At 43.1% G+C, this 5,498-nt stretch overlaps 1 long non-coding RNA gene across 1 annotated transcript; it reads right to left on the reverse strand.

The window, feature by feature from the left end:
• Positions 1–2,646: 2,646 nt before the first annotated feature.
• LOC136545450 (uncharacterized) lies at positions 2,647–4,727 on the reverse strand. The gene is made up of 3 exons (XR_010781031.1): positions 4,558–4,727; positions 3,924–4,020; positions 2,647–2,944 (listed from the first exon to the last, which is right to left on the reverse strand). It is a non-coding gene; the product is annotated as an uncharacterized lncRNA (long non-coding RNA).
• Positions 4,728–5,498: the final 771 nt, after the last annotated feature.

A 5,498-nucleotide genomic window follows, 5' to 3' on the forward strand; every position in this document is an offset into this window, starting at 1 on the left:
TTCCAAGTGGCTTGCTAAAGCAAAGATGTTGCCCTACAGAACATCTTTTGAGGAGCACACCTATATGAGCCAGACTACTAGTCACAATCTATGAGATTTGGGTGATCTCTAAATACTCATGAAAGGCACTGGAGTATGACTGATATGCTTCAAATAGAGGGGATGCCTTTTGCAGCCAAGTATCAGCTAAGGACTTTAGTCACATTCACCTCACACAAAACTATCAATTCAAGGCTTAGTCCATTGTTCAGTTGTGACTGAGTGAAACTATTGCTCTAGATGGATGTTCAACTTAACAGTCTCCATCGAAACACTAGTATATAAAAAAGAAATGTGGTTCTGAGACTACTTTGTTACAAACCCTAGAGTTTGGTGGGGATTGTTGGATATATTATGGGCTTGACCTGTATAATATTTAATAAATCAAATAAAACTCTATGGTACGTAACGTTAAGCATTGCATGGTTTAATACCGTATGGGATTTTGACTGAATGTTTACTCAGCTTATATGGTTGGAAATTATCCATCTCAATTGAGAAGTTGAGAAAAGGACAAAGCGGTGCCACACGCGTGTGCGCGCGCCGCCGGCCGGGCCGGGCTGTGGGTGTGGGCACGGGCGAGGCGAGGCAGGCAGGCGGGCATGGCCAGGTTTTGCCACTTAAATCCACATAATCATGGGAGTTTCTCTCCTTGATGGTGGAAGCGAATTGATTGCGTCAGTTACCGTTCCTTCTGCTTTCCGTCTCCTGGGATTCTCCATTGCCTTTCTCCCGTCCCATCGCAGCCATATATCCAGAGTCCTCCGTCAGTCCTTCACCCTTCTGCAACCTCTCCCGAGAGAAACCACATCTCAGCAGCCCTCTGGCTTCCCCGTCCCGTACCTCTGTGCGCACGGAGTAGCGGTGGAGCAGGTGCCTCCGGAACCCTCATCTGCTTGTCCACGTACGTCTTCTTCCTGGTGGTGATCACTCTCGGAACCCGTCTTCTTCCAGGTGATTACTTGCGGAATAGCAAGGTGTCTTCTTCCTGGTGACTGTTCGTGGGACTGCACTATGAACATCTTCCTGCATCAACTGCGGTCCACAACTTCGAGCAACGCACTATGTCGACTAGTGCGAATGGAGCCTCCGATGCCCTCGGCATGGGACCCTCCGCTGGGTACATTCTTATCTCTGTAATTACCGCACTTTGCGTTTTTACTATATCGATCTGTATGTCATGTCTGCATGCTGTGGCGTTCATTAGAGATATACGCATGCACATATATGCCATCACGAACCTACTATTGTTATATTTCTAGATTAAATTAACCATGAAAATGCCTAAATATCTAACACGAATAGCATGCAAGGCAACGTGGAGGAGCTCGAGCACTCATGGCTGGCTAGAGGAACCAGCACATGCGGCTAGCATGGTGATGCGACTGCAACCGCGAGGGCCAGCGTCGTGCCGCCTCTGCCCCTCCTCACACCGGTCTCTTCGCCCCTTCATTCCCCATGTGGCCACCATCATTCCCTTTGCCGGTGACGTCTGCACTGGCCTGGAGGCCCCTCTCCATGTGCCCCGGTGCAAACTAGACCATGGTTGCATGATGCATCCACGGGAGCGCCGCGGGGGGGGGGGGGGAGCTAGTTGAAGCTTGATTTTGTAGCTCCTATTGCACAAAACTGCTTCAGTCAATAGTATTTTTGGGACTCCTCATGTACATGTGAAGTAGATGGCGACGAGGGTGTTTGGTTGGTGGAGTGCTAAGACTGCTAACACAGCTCCAGGAGTAGCCCGAGAAGCTATTCCAAACACACACTTACATACAAGACGTTCTGCCTAAACTGCTTGGTCATCACTCATGAGGAGCAACAATTTTTGGCTATGCTACATGAGAGCAGCAGTAATTTCTGCCTGTGCCACATGATCACTCATGAGGAGTAGTAGTAGTAACAGTGCTAGCATGCCCTTGGAGTTTTATCCTTACTCTTATCTAATACTAGCCACTGTTGCCGGCGCTTCGCTGCGGGTGATGTGTTTGGTGGAGCCCGAGGATGAAGAAACAAACGAACATCTGGTATGAGGGTGGTTATAAATCTTATAATTGTGCTGTTTAGTTTCCGCGTGTAGGCAATCCACGAAGTGTTGTTCTCCCCTGTCGCCCTTTGGGAACCAGGGGTAGATCACGAGGGTGGTGGAGGAAGTCCTCACGGGCAAGGAGGCAGAGGCGACACAAGACCGGACGACCCGAAGAACAGAAATGGAGGCATCGGCATGAGATGGAGGCGGTGACGGGCGACACGAGGAAGAGAAATAGAGGCAGCGGTGAGTGAGGGGAGCGCTTCCCAGCCAATTGGGTCGTGGATTTCTCCCCCGTGGAAAGTAGAGGGAATTGGGCTCCAAAACTCCATCACTCGGGGTCCCAAATGCTACGGCAATCTGCCACGGGGGAGGATGGCCCGTGGACTCGTGGCGCCGGGAAAAGGGTGGGATCCCGGCGGGAAACCTGACTGCCAAAGTAGCCCCAAAGGGAATTCTTTCCATGCACAATGCCGCCCTCTCCCCGCAGGTAACTGTAGCCCCATCGGGGAGGAATTTCCATACACCATTTGGATGACATAAAGATATAAATCCCAGCCAACAAAAATACATTCAAACAATTAGGCAAAAGTCACAGATTTCAGAAATACTATTGTCGAGTAGAAATTCAGTACGATTACATAAAAACTATTAATTCGTCACAACATTTTGTAGCTTATTAGTTACAAACATAACAAATGGATGTAGGAAAATAAATAGGATCTATCTAGGCATTTTTGTCTAGGCACAAATCCAGTACATTTATCCAACTACATAACCAGCAAAGATACGACCATAGTCTATAAATCCTTGCAATCAACACTTGCAACAATCATCGGTAGCATGACTCAACAATAGCCAAAACTTGCATGATTAGGCCTGCAATTACATGAAGAGAGAAGTCAACATCAGCAGCATACAAAATGGGTTACAACAAAAAAAATATAAAGCCCAAAATTATTTCGAATGAACACATAATGAAAAAGGACTACAGAAAAAGTAAGGTGTTGTCCCTTCTATGGAGTATCAGTATCAGGCAAACAAGAATAAAGCATTTTCTTCTAACATTGGCAAAGAAATGAAAATAAGAAAGTAAAAAAAGAACCATGAAACCATCTTAGAGATAAGAGGTTTTACACAAAAAAGCTGGGTACAAACTAAATCATTAAGCACGCAAACATAACAGTGAATGTCAACAGCACAACCAAGAACAGATTACAGGGCAGGTGTTGCTAGGGCTATAAAGCCCCCACCCCCACCCCCACCCCACCCGCCACCCATGTTTCCCCTTTTTAGCCCTATATGCACAGAACCTTGATTAAAGCATATAACCATGATTAACATGCCAAAAAGTATGGTTTACATCTAATATCTCATTATTAAACACCTTCCTTGTCCCATTCCAAGCTCTGCCCCTGCGTACAGTGGCACCAGATCAAATAAGGAAAGTTGCATGTAGAACAGAATGTTCAGTTCTAAGAAAATATGGATTGAAGCTAATTGTCCAATTAAATTGACATGTAAAATAATCTGTCTCTAAAAATGAAGATAGAAACAGACATCTGCTAAAGTAAAGCTAGATGTGAAGAACCATACAATAAATAGATGAAAAAGTGCATCTCGTGCAACATGGAAGAGAGGAAGAGGAATTTTCCCTCAAATTATGTATATCTTGGTGAGTTATCCAAGCAATCCATTCCATTTGATGGTCTGGACTCTGGGCATGGCATGTGGAAACTGAAAACGTACTGCAGCACCAAGCTACTAGAAACGATAACTCCAGTTCACATTGTTAACACTGTTTTTAGTCTTAGTACAAACACAAGATGCATTCGCATTGTTACCACAGTCATCATACATTGCACGTGGACGTTCCCAGAACGTGGAACGTGGCCATGTTCCCGTTCCAACGCTGCTAAGATATAGGCATGATGTTATATACGATATGTTTGTGCCTGTACCAAATGTGGAATCGCATCCAAAAAAAAATATAGGATCTATACTTGTATAAAAAAAGATTGGCATGAGCACAGTGCTATAGCATAATTTCTATGCCATTAAATTACATAAGTCAGATGAAATGTCTAGGCAGAGACATTGGCACTTGTTAGGATAAGGAAATGTACAAAGAAGGCTTAACAGGCTGCATAAATCGCAAGAGGCATTGCAATTGTTTGGAAAATAAGGCCAAGGTGTGAGTTGACCAAAAACAATATGACCAACGACCACTGCGAATTAAAAGTGACCAAAGAAAATCAAATAATACATTGCATATAGATTATTTGGCTCATCTCCCATGCGGCCAGGACTCAAGTCTCAACTTTGGAATTGCATTAGGATGTCAACACATAGGAATGACTGGTAGATCATAAAAAAATAGCAACAGATAAAAGCGTATACTTATCCTTGTGGCTGCTGGGTTATATGCGATCACTAATCAAGGTGCATCCGATTAGCTTGGCAAATAAGGGAAAAAGTTACTATAGGTTTACCTTTGAAATAGGTGACAAAAGAATTTCATGGATAAGGAAGCTGGCATCCTTGCTGCCAAGTTACTCCCACTTTGGATGAACTAAGAAATATCTTGATTATCAATTAATCATTGCACCAGGTATGTAAGTTTTGGTATTCAACATCAGAAGAAGTATTCTTGGTACTTTATTTCCCTGCAAGCATTCAAGAAACGTGAATGTGACAATTTAATTAAAACACATGACTACATGATGGCTGAGCAAGCGTGAAATTGGGAAACGTAGTGGTCTATAAAGCAAAGAAATGCACTACAAATCTCATCTGTATCACCGAAGAACGCTCTGTATCACAAAGAAATGCTAAAATTGTAATCCGTGAATGAAGGTCAAATATTAACACCAAACAATAATTCGCAAGATGTGAGACAGTATATCACATTCCACTCTTTTATTTCGGAAAACAATCAGATAAATAATTTTTCATCAAAGTATCAATGGAACCTTAGCAACATAAGAGAGATTTACAAAATTAGAGATGCATATAGAAACATAAAGGCATAATTATAGAGTTCATCAGCCAGCTTTTTGGTCATGCAGCAAAAAGACGCAAAGAAATATAAAAAATATGGAAACTAAACCATATAGACCATGTACCATGTATTGAGGTTTGTAATCATACAGTAGGAAAATTGTGAATGACATGAAAGGGAACGAATTTGGATATACAAATGGATGTAGACCAAAAACCTGTGAATAAACAAAACTGACAGAAATACTAAGCGCCATGTGACATGTCTGCATTTAAGGTGTAGGAAATCCAACATCTACAAGGCAATTGATAGGCCACTTTCCATCTGGAAAAACAAATCAGTTAGGATATTAGGAAGCACTTAAATATTTAAATATGCAGAGATAGATAGGCAGTGGATTCATGTCCATATGTTCAGCAGGTCGAAGGCATT

The sequence above is a fragment of the Miscanthus floridulus genome, chromosome 3 (assembly GCF_019320115.1).
Source record: "Miscanthus floridulus cultivar M001 chromosome 3, ASM1932011v1, whole genome shotgun sequence".
In the NCBI taxonomy this organism is placed as follows: Eukaryota; Viridiplantae; Streptophyta; class Magnoliopsida; order Poales; family Poaceae; genus Miscanthus; species Miscanthus floridulus.